The sequence below is a fragment of the Pseudophryne corroboree genome, chromosome 9, assembly GCF_028390025.1.
Source record: "Pseudophryne corroboree isolate aPseCor3 chromosome 9, aPseCor3.hap2, whole genome shotgun sequence".
Lineage (NCBI taxonomy): Eukaryota > Metazoa > Chordata > Amphibia > Anura > Myobatrachidae > Pseudophryne > Pseudophryne corroboree.
Window position 1 is genome coordinate 42,291,328 of NC_086452.1, and position 14,173 is coordinate 42,305,500.

Here is a 14,173-nt window from a genome sequence, read left to right on the forward strand (position 1 = left end):
ATCAGCTCCTAACTGTCATTTTTCAAACACAGCCTGTGACATGGCAGTTAGGAGCTGATTGGCTGGTACTTTATCTCCGTCCACTTTATATCTATCCAAGGCTTAGTAAATAGACCCCTTAATTTCTCCGGGGGGGGAAGGGTTGGGGGAAAAAAATCTGTCTTCACAAAAAGGTCCAAAATGGACATTGCGCTATATAGAAAATGAATTAAAAAATAAAGCAGTGTATACGTGAAAATGATAACCATTAATTAAATGAAAGTACAGTACACTGCAATGTGTTTTTGAGAATGTTTCAATACCTAGATCATTTATAAATGGGCTCCTTAGATTTAGGGCGCAGGACATATAATTAGCGGCACCTGCCTGATAGATGGCGATCACGCTACGCAAGAACTGGTTTTCTACTACGTGTTTATCCATTTATTTTATATTGGTAAATGTGGCAATTAGAGATTGGCCACGAATACAGTATATCTCACCTGAACGCATTTCCTGCACTCAGCCCTTTATTCTTCACCTAAAATCTTTCACTCTCAGTAATTTGCCTGATTAATTATTGTGCTGCGTGCAATGTCATGCTAAGGAAATCCTTTTCATTTGGTCTTTTTTAGCACCACTATAATTTATTTCTCACCATTTATGCCCAAATCTATTACCATATTTCCTCTGGCACCAGGTGTTATGTGCACCGACTGTAATCTGCAACATAACATATTCTCTGCATTGTTCTCGCAGCCAAGATTTATGCTGGTTCCAGTTTCACACAGAAGCGCTTTAAAGGGACTGCAGCCGTACAAATCGCTCAGTGCTTCCTTGTGTCTAGTAAATGCGAACGTACGTCAGACGTATCTTTGTTATACCTATGCGTGGTGGGCTGGTAGCAAATTGAGAGTATTGCACTGTTCCTGCCATCTCCTTGCCCGATTTCTATCATATCTGTTTGGACCTGACCACGTACCCAAACACCTTGTTCCAATGGTGTCTGACATATTTTAACAATAAACTATACCACATGCTATTTTATTGTGAGAGGGTTAATTAAACTGATGCGAGAGCTCTAGGATCATGGGGGAAGAGAAGAGAAACAACGGCATCTTTACTGACCGGTGAGCTCTGTAAGCCAAATTTGTAGAAACAAGGTAAAGTCCTATAGCAAGAATATATTTGTAGCTTAGTTTTTTAGTATATACTGTACATTAGTTAAACCATATTAAAATATGGTTAGAGTCACTTTATAATGATTTGTTCATTATAGACTAGTAATGTCTGCTGTAATGACTTGTATATCCGTATGGCAGATTGACATTTGTACCATTATGATTATAGCAAGCAGGGACTGATTAGTGAGCAGTAATAGCTATTTAACTTGTACCATATCATGTCAGCAGACATAACAATAGACTTAACATTTCATAACAAATTTGCAAGAACGGTTGGAGAACATTCAAAACAAGTCTCTAGGCCCGAATATATTTCAGCATATTGCACCTGCACTACAACTTTTGGCAATGTATAATCAAAGGTCACGTTAAAGCCTTTTATCTCTGTCTTGTCTTCTTTGCTGTTTGATCTTTTAGTGAGCGTTTCGCTGAAAAGGAAGTTGTCCGAAAGATGAAGTCATGCCGTATTGTTGCACACTGTACAGCCATTGTGGACACCACCTGGGCCTTCGGATGGGAACCAGAAAACAGCTGGGCTTTTATTACCCAGCACGTGGGGATCATAATGTCATATAAGGATAACGGGTCATCTCACAATGTAATTGTACAATTGTGTTACTGTATATTTTTACATTACACCTAGAAAGCATTATGCATAGCCTTAATAGAGACACAAGGGGTAAAGTTGGCCTTGCGCAAATAAGCTTACAATCTAAGAGGCTGCGGGGGAGGGGAGGCGACATTTGACATATAAGGTATGGGAATAACCATTGTAGGTAGTGGTGGGGAAAGAGCGTGCGTTGTGGCTACTGCAAAGCAAAATAATTATAATCTGCCACCAATAGCAATAACTCAACCTTGTGCTTTGTAGATTGGGGGTCTGGCAATTGAACTGTTGGGGGTCAGACCAGGGTTAATTAAGCCATGAGGGTATATTAGATTGTGCATATCTCCCAGCATAACCCATTCCAGGAGGGCAAAATGCTCTCTACCTGTACTTCCCTTTTAATATATGATTGGTACCTGTGTTGAACTATTTAATTGATAAGAAAGGTATATCAACACAGGTGATTGCAATCCTACAGTAACTTAAGAGCATTTTGTCCCTCCTGGAATGGGTCATGTTGGGATGTATGGATTGAGTACATTACATGTAAACCAATGGTGTATTTTAAATTTAAACTAATAGTATAATAATTTTTATTACTAATAGTATGATATATACTAATAGTATAATAATGCCTGGGTACTGTTTATAGCTCCACCTAATTTATAAACAAATATTTTATAACATTTTCTTGTAGTGGAACAAAGACAACTTAAACAACCCTAAAATGCACATAGAAAACAACCTTAAAATGCACATAGAAAAATACAATCTATAATTTATCTTGTCACATGCAAGAATAACAGCAGCTTCTGTACTACTTACACACTGGAACAGGACTCTGGAGGTCTCGCTCTAGACCCTCATTAGATAACAGGTTACACAGGACCCAGATGCCCAGGCGGGGAGGAGGAGAAGCTGGGATCCCTGTGTCACTTACAGCTACCCTCCTATCTCTCCTCTGGTCAGAAAGCTCCATAGGTAGGTCGTGAAACCTGATACTCATGTGTCTCTGCCTGCACTGCATACTGTCCTGGCTCACTGGTTCTGCTGCTACGTAAGAGGGAAAGCTGAAGATGTCAGTGTCCTCCAGCAGGGGGCCTCTTGATAAAGGGGAGCCCTGGGTACAGTATCCTCTGCCCCCCCCCCCCCCCCCATCCTTAATTTGGCTGTGGGCAGAGGCGGATTGGCCATAGGGTTCATAGGGAAGATTCCCGGTGGGCCAACGCACCCGTGGGGCCTGTTTTGTGTGAGGACATGTGGTCCTTTTTATAGACATAATGAATAAGATGCTAAATAATTTGCATATATGAAAATGACTTTGCCACTTAGCCTGTGATTGCAGATGATCTAGTGTATGCTCTGTCTGCCTGCTTGGCTGATATATAAGATTGAGTGAATAGTGATTGGGATACGGTTGGTGTAATAAGCAAGAAAATATATCTTTCTAAAGAATGATATAGTTTCCTAAATTCTGAAGGTGTATCATATAATGTGCTCATAATATTACATTTTATTTCTTTTTAACTTCCCCCTTGATGCTGGCCATGCCCACTATCTGGAAAGTCTTGTGGGAAGGGTGCTGCTGCCATGGCCCATGGCTAGACCTTACACCTCTGGTGCTGCCCATGTGGGGCCACTAGTACAAATTTTTCCAGGGCCGCTTTTTGTTCCCAATCCGCACCTGGCTGTGGGTCAGTCGATTTGGGGATTGTCGTGCTTGGGGAAATCCTTATGGAACAGGATATTGTTCAGCTGCCATCCGTGCCCAGATGGAATGCTGAATCACCAGTACACAGGCTGTGATGACTTTTAAATAAACTCCTCAATAAATTATTATCTTTACTGAATGCTCCAACAGTATTTAATCATAGCTGGTACAGTATTTATTTTTTTAATCTGTGATATTGTGTATGTAAATGGACAGAAACATGTGATACAGAAATCAGCTGATGTTGTGTTACTTTCTTTTCACATAAAGATTTGTAGAAAAGTGGTGTCCTAAATTCTGCAGACTGCGGTAGCCAACATAGATTCAATTTGTTGTTGTTCTCTAAGGTTTGTCTGACCAAGGTCTGAGCTTGGGGCCAGTAGCGGCTCTTGCCATGGGCAAGCAGGCTTTTTGCCCGGGGCGCCGCTACCCTGAGGGCGCCGCCGCCGTGGCAAGAGCCGATACTAAACCACCCTCCCTCCCCGCTCCCCGGCTGCAGTGAGCGCCGTGTGCGCACGTCGCAGCCGGCGTAGCTGACTGACGCTAGATGTCAAAATTGACCCCTAGTGTCAGTGCGGCGCTGCTATGGGAGAGACGTCATGACGTCTCTCACATAGAGAGGAGCCGGCGCCCGGAGACAGCAGCAGCAGCAGCGATCCGGAAGCAGGAGCAAGGCTGGTAAGTATTGTTTTTTTTTTTTTTAGGGTCTCAAAGCGGCGCTACTACAGGGGGCACATACAGGGGGAACTACTACAGGAGGCACATACAGGGGGAACTACTACAGGAGGCACATACAGGGGGAACTACTACAGGAGGCACATACAGGGGGAACTACTACAGGGGGCACATACAGGGGGAACTACTACAGGAGGCACATACAGGGGGAACTACTACAGGAGGCACATACAGGGGGAACTACTACAGGAGGCACATACAGGGGGAACTACTACAGGGGGCACATACAGGGGGAACTACTACAGGAGGCACATACAGGGGGCACAGCTACTGGGGGCAGATCTACAGGGGGCACATACTGGGGGCCAGTGCCATAACTAGCCATTTTGGCGCTGTGTGCAAGAAACAGCATCAGCGCCCCCCTCACACCAAATATAAAACAGGACCAATGCGCGCCGTATGTGGACACCAAAATTATAGGGGTGTGGCTTCATGGGGAAGGGGTGACCTGATGGTTTTATTGGAACCCTACTCTGAACTTAAGGACTCTGCAATCTCCCCATTTTGTGTTCTCTTCTAGGGATGGACTATTCCACCCTGTGTAATCCTACGCAGTGCGCCTAAGATGGCTGCCGCACCTGGTACCTTGTGAGGGTGGAATACACAACCCCTGGAGGTTATTACCCAAAATGCCTACACCAATCCTGCATTATTGTTTCTGTGTGCTTTTTTTTTTTCTTTGTGTGATTTATCTTTTGATGTAATACTTAAATCTTCTGTATTATGTGCATTGTGTGAGTTCTAGTTGGCTGCCTCGGTGCTGCTCTGCCAAGCAACCTTCGTTTTTAGTCTTACATATATAATAAGTCTAATATGTTGAGTCTATTGTACAGTTGCAATGTGCAGTATCAACTCATACGTGTAATGTGTGTAATGTATGCTACGTTTTTCCCCCTTCTTATGCTATGTATTCCCCCTTCATGTTGCTGCTTGGCGATGCATTGTACCACAAAGAATTCCTAGTGTACGCAAGTACACCTAGCCAATAAAGCTGATTCTGATTTTACACAGTACGGCAGATAGAGTTCCTTTTTACACATTAGGGAGGTAGAGTTCCCCACTTGACACCTTATGGCAGACAGAGTCACCCTTTTACACAGTACGGCAGACAGAGTCCCCCTTTTACACATTAGGCAGCAGAGTCCCCCTTTTTTACACATCAGGCAGCAGAGTCCTCCTTTGTGACATATTACAGAGAGAGAGAGAGAGAGAGAGAGAGAGTGTGTGCGTGTGTGTGTGTGTGTTTCTCACACCTGTTCAGGCGATACGGCATCCAGGACTACCAAGCGCAGTACAATCATTCCCAGCCCCTCTCCACACCTGACGCGGCACAGACCATCATGTACAGGTGCTCCACAGTTGACGCGGCGGCGGGGCTTACAGGCGGCATCACTACATGCAGCGTCTGCTCGTGTTCAGCTGCACGCTGCTGAAGGACCGCTCCCACTCACTCTCCATATCAACGGAGGCGGCGGGGCTCACAGGCGGCATCACTACACTCAGCGGCTGCTCCTGTATGGGTGCACGCTGCTGAAGGACCGCTCACTCTCCATATCAACGGCGGCGGTGGGGCTCACAGGCGGCATCACTACACGCATCGGCTGCTCGTGTATGGGTGCACGCTGCTGAAGGACCACTCCCACTCACTCTCCAGGGCTCACAGGCAGAATTACAGCACAACAAGCTGTGTGGCCACCGCTCCACTTCCCTTACACAGGCGGCGGCTGGCGACAGGCACCGGCGTACAGCCGAAATTTCAATACTCCTTCACTGAATACAGGGCCGTACAAGGGGATGTGCTGCCAGATGGTGCGCCTCCACTGCAGTTGCGCTGTGGGCAAGGCACCATCGGCACACACCTAGTTACGGCTCTGCTGGGGGCACTGCTACAGGGGGAACAGCTACTGGGGGCAAATCAACTGGGGGCACAGCTACTTGGGGCACTACTACAGGGGGCACTGCTACAGGAGGCACAGCTACAGGGGGCACTGCTACAATGGGCACAGCTACAGAGGGCACTGCTACAGGGGGAACAGCTACTGGGGGCACAGCTGCTGGGGGCACAACTACTGGGGCACAGCTACTGGGGGCACAGCTACAGGAAGGCATAAGTACAGGGGGGCACAACTACTGGGGGCACAGCTACAGGGGGCAAATCTACTGGGGGCAAATCAAGTGGGGGGCACAACTACTTGGGGCAAATCTGGGAGCACAGCTACTGGGGGCATAACTGTGGCCACGACCCTCCCCTATGAAGCCATGCCCCTATTTTTCGCAAACTAACTGTTTTGATGCCAGGGGGGCGCCAGTGGAAACTTTCGCACTGGGTGCCACAAGGCGTAGAACCGGCCCTGCTTGGGGCACATCAAGAGAGGAGGAGGCATGTGTGCAGAGTTTGTCTGGGCCCCCTCCTCTCTAGCCGGCAGAACAATAGACTCTGGGCACTAGGTGACCCTAGCGCTGTCCCAGAGCCTAGAGCGCATGAGCAGGTCTCTGGGAAAATGGCATGGTGGCCATTTTCCCAGTGATTTTCCTACTACGGAAATGCCAGAGAAATTTCTGCTGCGTCATTTTCTCAGTGCTTTCTGCAGCGCTGCTGAGGATGCAGCACTCCGGAGGGTAAGTATTGCAAAAATGGGTGCAGGTTGTGTGGTGTGGGCCCGCCGTGGTCCCCGGGGGCCCTTGTGCACCGCTCACAATATACCCATTATAAATACGCCAGTGGTCTGAGCACCTTTACCTACTCTCTAACTTCCAAAGTGTCCTCAGTTATAATGACCAGTAGTCAGTAAGGTCATCAGAATGTTCACAGCAGCACACAGCAGTGTTATACCTCCCACCAGTATGCCCAAGTGCCCCTTCCAAATATACTCTACAGTGCCCCCCATCTATGCTCCACGGTGCTCCCACCCGAATATGTCACACAGTGCCCCCCAATATTCCCCACAGTACCTCCATGTATACCACATAGTACCCCCTTTCCCCTTCCCGTTATGTCCTATAGTGACCTCCTGTATGCTACACAGTGTTTATGAGAAATGCGGCCAAACCTCCAAAAACGGCAATTTCGGAGGTTTGACAGCAAAAACAGGCCTGGATTTATCCTGCCCTCGATCTCTCCTCCATCTCTCTCCGAGCTTTGATAAATCTCCCCCTGGGCGGGATGTATTAAGATACATCGCCGCCCCTCGCCACCTACCGCAGCTATGTTGATCGCATATGTACTAACATATGCGGTCAATATCGCAATGCGGTGATGGAGGCCCCCCCGCGATACCTGTGAGGTGGTCTGCGGAAGGGGGGGGTCTCCATCACCTCCCAGGGGTCTTCACACTGCCTGCACGCCGGGAAGCAGGCAGCAGGCTACCCCGGCGCCTCCTCCTACCCCCTGCAGCCGGAAGGACCTCCGGCTGCGTTACTAGGGGGAGGAGGAGATTACCTTCCGGTACCAGGGCTGCCTGGAGGAAGGTATGCTGGGGGGGAGGGCGGTCGGCGTCTGCGGTGGGGGACGGCGGGTTGCGGTGGTCGGCGATAAGCCCATAGGCTTCTATAGGGTATCGCCATCCAGAGATGGCGATACCCTGGACGGCGAAAAAACGGCGGTAGGGTCTTAGTAAATTTGAAAATGCGGTAAAACCCCTGTTTTCGGGGGTTTTACACCATTTTTCCTTTAGTACATCCCACCCCCTGAGAGATATGTAGTGGATGGAGTATTGTTGTGAGGCGCCTCTCTCACGTGTGCGGGAAGATTGCGGGGACTGTGATCTCCGTTTCCCTTCTCCTGAAAAACTCTGTTCTGCTGTGAACATTCCTCTGGTCTGATGTCTCACAAAGTTATCTTCTTGGAGATAAAGTTTGTTTTCCCACTTTTCTTCCTAAAAAGCGATTTGCATAACAAACAAAAATCACATCACTTTCCCTTCTGATATAAAAGTTATGTTATTAAACAACTTCAATTAAAAAAAACCATGAGTTGGAATGGAATATATAACCCCTTGCGGAACATTACATATCTTTTCTCTAACATCACTTTGGAAAATAACCTCTGAATATAATGTGTTACAAAACGGCCCAGTGTTACACAGTTTTTCTCCCTGAGAGGGTTACATTCGCATGTGCTTCTCATGAAGTCATAATGGTCATTGGCTGCCAAAGGCTGAGTCTTCGGGTTACTGTGGCTGTAAAGTTAATGTGACTTTTGTGTTACAGCTGGAAAACTGTGAAGCATCCTCCCAACTAGAGATACAGGATCCTGTCTCTATCCTGCCCTCTACTGGAGAACGTCAGCAACTGAGAATTGGGGATGAGAGAATAGTCTGGTTCTTCAGCCCTCTCACCTTGGGTCTTGTTAGGGCTACATATCCATTACTCATTGGCAATGGTGGTCATTCCGAGTTGTTCGCTCGCTAGCAGTTTTTAGCAGCCGTGCAAACGCTATGCCGCCTGCCACTGGGAGTGTATTTTAGCTTAGCAGAAGTGCGAACGAAAGGATCGCAGAGCGGCGGCAATTTTTTTCCTGCAGTTTTTGAGTAGCTCAATACCTACTCAGCGCTTGTGATCACTTCAGACTGTTTAGTTCCTGTTTTGACGTCACAAACACGCCCTGCGTTCGCCCAGCCACGCCAGCGTTTTTCCTGGCACGCCTGCGTTTTCTCGAACACTCCCTGAAAACGGTCAGTTGACACCCAGAAACGCCCACTTCATGTCAATCACTCTGCGGCCAGCAGTGCGACTGAAAAGCTTTGCTAGACCTTGTGTGAAACTACATCGTTCGTTGTAATAGTACGTGACGCGTGCGCATTGCGTCGCATATGCTTGCGCAGAAGTGAGGCTTTTTTTGCCTCATCGCTGCACAGCGAATTAATGCAGCTAGCGATAAACTCGGAATGACCACCAGAAAGTGTTGTACCCAACGTACTGTAATACATTTGTTATATTTGTGTTAGTGGAAGTCCATATCTGAACTGGCCAGGCGTATGACTAGAGAGACTGACCCAGCGAAAGAGTAAGTTAACCCTTAATATACCAAGTCGACCTCGTCAACGTACTTTCCAAGCTGGGGTGTTCAGAGGACCCCACGGTTTTTTGTCTAAATTCTCAACTGTTTGATGCGGTAAATTACTAAAATTATGTTTTTTGGAGGTTTCTGAAGGGATACTTTCTAGTAAGGGTACGACAGTTAGCATAAAATATTTTGTTTGTTTATTTCAAGAGTAGTTAGCCAATAAAAGCCATATATTCTTCTTCATTACAGTGTGTACATTTTTACATCCGATTGGATACTGTATATTCTTGTATAAAGGTTATATCATTTTACTACGGTAACAATACATCACTATTCATGTTGCCATCGCTACAGTCCTCAGCACATGTCTCAGTGGTGGTTGTTTTCCTGTGTTTCTCACATATAAAACGTTCTGCATTTGTAACGTACAGTAGTATACAAAGCGGGGTCCCGGTGGGACCCCAATTGTGTTTTTTATTATTTACGTTTTTTGAAAGAACATTTTATAAGCCTAATTACACAGTATGTATCTCAATCCGATGCGGAACACTTAGAAAAATCAGGAGTAAAATAGTTGTTATAGATACGTCAGGATCACAACAAATAACATTATGGGGTCCTCAGAAGACCCCCCTTGGTATACTAAGGGTTAAGGTACTGGCCAGTATTTCCGGGACAAATCAGTAATACTCCGATTTTCTGGATGAATTTTGATGATAAGTGATTTCATTTTTTTATTGCCACATTTTGATAAAAAGCAGCTGCGGTTATTTCCGTCACAGACAAAACGTTGCCTGATTTAAATCAAGGCTGAAGAGCACAGCATACAGAAACTAACAAAAATGAAGGCAATGTTGATTGTTGGCCATACCAATAAACTAAAATGCCTGATGCTGGAAAACCCCTTTAATGATTTTATGGGTTACTAAGAATATTGGCCCAGATTTATCAAGCCTTGGAGAGTGATAAATTGCACGGTGATGAAGTACCAACCAATCAGCTCCGAACTGTCATTTTTCAATCACAGGGGCAGATGTATTAACCTGGAAACAGCATAAGGAAGTGATAAACCAGTGATAAGTGCAAGGTGATAAATGCACCAGCCAATCAGCTCCAATATGCAAATTGGCAGTTAGGAGCTGACTAGCTGGTACGTTTATCACCTTGCACTTATCACTGGTTTATCACTTCCTTATGCCTTCTCCAGGTTAATACATATGCCCCACTGTCTGTGACATGGAAGTTAGGAGCTGATTGGTTGGTTAATTATTACCGTGCTATTTATCACTCTCCAAGGTTTTATAAATGGGGGCTATTGTTATCTCAATGATAATATTACTGTACAGATGAAAGTCCCAACATTTGACTTCCCGTCAGCTTCTCACTCTTTGTGCTCTTAGAGCAGCATTTCTGTCTTATTTCATGGTTACCTATAGCTGTTACATTAGTCTTTGATCCACTACACTTATGAATCTGTGCTATGCGGTTTCCTAACTACTTTCCAACTACTGCAATGACCTTGACTGAACTAAATTACCTGACGTTAACGCTGCTTTTTTGTGCATCAATTATTAAATTCCGCCCAGATCGCTGCAATTGGGAAAACCAGAAACAGACCTTCGTTTCGCAGCTGAAATAGGTCACATCTGAATGTGCAGTGACACTACAAATAGCACCAACAAATAGCTATAGAGGAGCATTGGGCACTTGATTTGGGCAGTTGTGTACTTATGGAGGAAGTATGTTTTCACCGCACCCCAGACTTCCTGTAATTCTATGGATAGAAGCAATAGGCTGCATTTCAGGGTAGTATGGAGTATAACTAAGGATAATGGCTCCCTGTACACCAAGGGTTAACCCCTGGCGATACCAATGCTATAACTGGTGGTAGCCTGAGACAGTGATATGATTTATTAGTGTTATCCAGTGATAGATTCTCCTTGCAAAAAAAATGGGGAAGCCTATTTGACAAGGATTGCATTACAAGTGCCAATGCAATTTGAGGAAAAGGATAATATAAGAAAATAACTTAAAATATGCATTTGAAGTCCAGTCAGCGCTCATTCATAAAAAATAAAAAAAAAATAGAAACAAGTGAAATAAATACATAAAAAAAAAAGGTTTATTTTATCATTATAGCATTTTTCTTTTATCGGTGACCGCCATCGCCGTTCTTAGATGGAGGTAGTGGCTAGAAGCGGCAGCACAACTTGTCCTGCTGCTTTCCTTGTTAAACATATAACAGCTACTTTCTGGATGCAAAACACGGGGAACAGTAGCGGATCTTGCCACGGGCAAGCAGGACTTTTGCCCGGGGCGCCGCCTTCCGGAGGGCGCCGGCGCCATCCGGAGGGCGCCGCATCATGGCAAGATCCACTGCTGCTGTGCCCCCCGCTGCCGCTGCCCGCTGTGAAGGGAAACTAGACACTACGCGTCTAGTTTCCCTTCGTCGGCTGCCCGTTGTGAAGGGAAACTAGACGCTACGCGTCTAGTTTCCCTACGTGGAGAGGACCTTTACTGTAATGATGTGCGGTGCGCATTGACGTCATCGCGCACCGCACAGCAAAGGTCCTCTCCACGAAGGGAACTAGACGCTTAGCGTCTAGTTCCACTGTGGTCTTAGGGTTTTTGGAGGATTATTAAATAGACCCCCACATATTTTTAATCTCTTGTTAACTTTTTTTCCCATCTACTGAGCGAAACTAAATGCCCAAATCTGAATGATCCTAGTTGATCGCTCGCTAGCTACTTTTTGCAGCCGTGCAAACGCACAGTCGCCGCCCACGGGGGAGTGTATTTTCACTTTGCAAGTGTGCGAACGCCTGTGCAGCCGAGCGGGACGAAAAAGTTTTTTGCAGTTTCTGAGTAGCTCTGGACTTACTCGGCCCTTGCGATCACTTCAGTCTTTTTGGTTCTGGAATTGACATCAGACACCCGCCCTGCAAACGCCTGCGTTTTTCCAAACACTCCCAGAAAACGGTCAGTTGCCAGCCACAAATGCCCTCTTCCTGTCAATCTCCTTGCGATTGGCTGTGTGAATGGATTCTTCATTAAATCCATCGCCAAGCTACAATCCGCTTTGTACCCGTACGACGCACGTGCGCATTGCGGTGCATACGCATGCGCAGTAGTAACCTGATCGCTGCCCTGCGAAAAATAGCAGTGAGCGATCAACTTGGAATGACCCCCATTGGCGGCAAAGCACTGAGCTATAATTTACTGCTCCGCACTAGCATAGGCAATGCGGCTGGTTATTGCTAACCTGACCAGGTGATATTTCATTGATAAACTAAGCACTAAAAAAATGATTAACCTTATCACCACGTATTAATGCTGTAAAAAGATCCCAATATCTACTTTTTGTTTTGAGCTTGGTAAGGTAATTGTAATAAGGGAGCATGTCTGATGCAAAAAGTAGGCAAGTATTAATTTGAGCTTTCAACTTTGTGGCTCCGACAGTGTTCCCCCGCACAGGGGATCATTCCGAGTTGTTCACTCGCTAGCAGTCTTTAGCAGCCGTGCAAACGCTATGCCGTCGCCCACTGGGAGTGTATTTTAGCTTAGCAGAAGTGCGAACGAATGTATCGCAGAGCGGCTACAAAGTTTTTTTGTGCAGTTTCAGAGTAGCTCAAAACCTACTCAGCGCTTGCGATCACTTCAGACTATTCAGTTCCTGTATTGACGTCACAAACACGCCCTGCGTTCGCCCAGCAACGCTTGCGTGTTTCCTGGCACGCCTGCGTTTTTCCGAACACTCCCTGAAAACGGTCAGTTGACACCCAGAAACGCCCACTTCATGTCAATCACTCTGCGGCCAGCAGTGCGACTGAAATGCTTCACTAGACCCTGTGCAAAACTACATCGTTCGTTGTGCCCGTACGACGCACATGCGCATTGCGCTGCATATGCATGAGCAGAACTGACGTTTTTTAGCCTGATTGCTGCGCTGCGTACAAATGCAGCTAGCGATCAACTCGGAGTGACCACCACAGTGGGAGGAGCCGCCACTCTAGAATCCCATAAAAACAGACTAAAGACTTATCTATTTACTCAGCATTTACTAATATCTACTGTCAAGCTTATTTTGTGTTTTGAGCCCCGTAAAGACAATTGTAAAGTACTTTCAGTCCTATTAAGTGAAAAGTGTTATATAAATATCGTTAGTATTATTTATTGTGAAATGAGCAGAGAAACTTTCCAGATTAAGTAATGGTAAATTAACGAGAGGAATAAGTAGGTTGGAAAAGCAAAAACTTGCACAGATATGACTTTATTGAAGCTCATTGGACCTGTATATGCCCAGAGAGACACACACTGCCCCCTACTGGAGGGCAGGCTTCAATCATCCAAAGAAGGTGTCGGATACAACCTCTTCCAAGTCGTATCTCCCAACGGTCCCGTTTATAATGGGTCATTTCTTTGTGTTTTTGGAGTGCCTCCTAATGTAGCCGGCAATGCTGCGGCATAATATTCACTGAGCGCTGCTCATTCTCTTACAAGTGATTTGACATAAGACCTAATTCTTAGTTGGACAGATCTGCGCGCACAGACGCCCTTGGTGAGCTGTGATGTCAGAGAGGTGCCTCCTGTGGGGCCTGAGTCATTCCAATAGGAGATGGAATGGTTCTAGTGAAGGAGTTACTACTGTTCCTCTAGGAAGATCTGAGGCCCAGATTTATCAAGCCTTGGAGAGTGAGATCTAAGGCCCCCTGTGCTAGGGGGCCTTAGATTGATGATCATGGACTAAAATAACACAGTCATGTATATATCTTATTGAGAACATTATACATATTGGATATAAAGGGCTCTATGTACTAAGCCTTGAATGGAACCAGCTCCTGTAATTTTTCAAATACAGCCTGTAACACGGCAGTTAGGAGCTGATTGGCTGGTACTTTATCTTCGTCCATCTTATCTCCATTCAAGGCTTAGTACATAGGGGGACATGTACT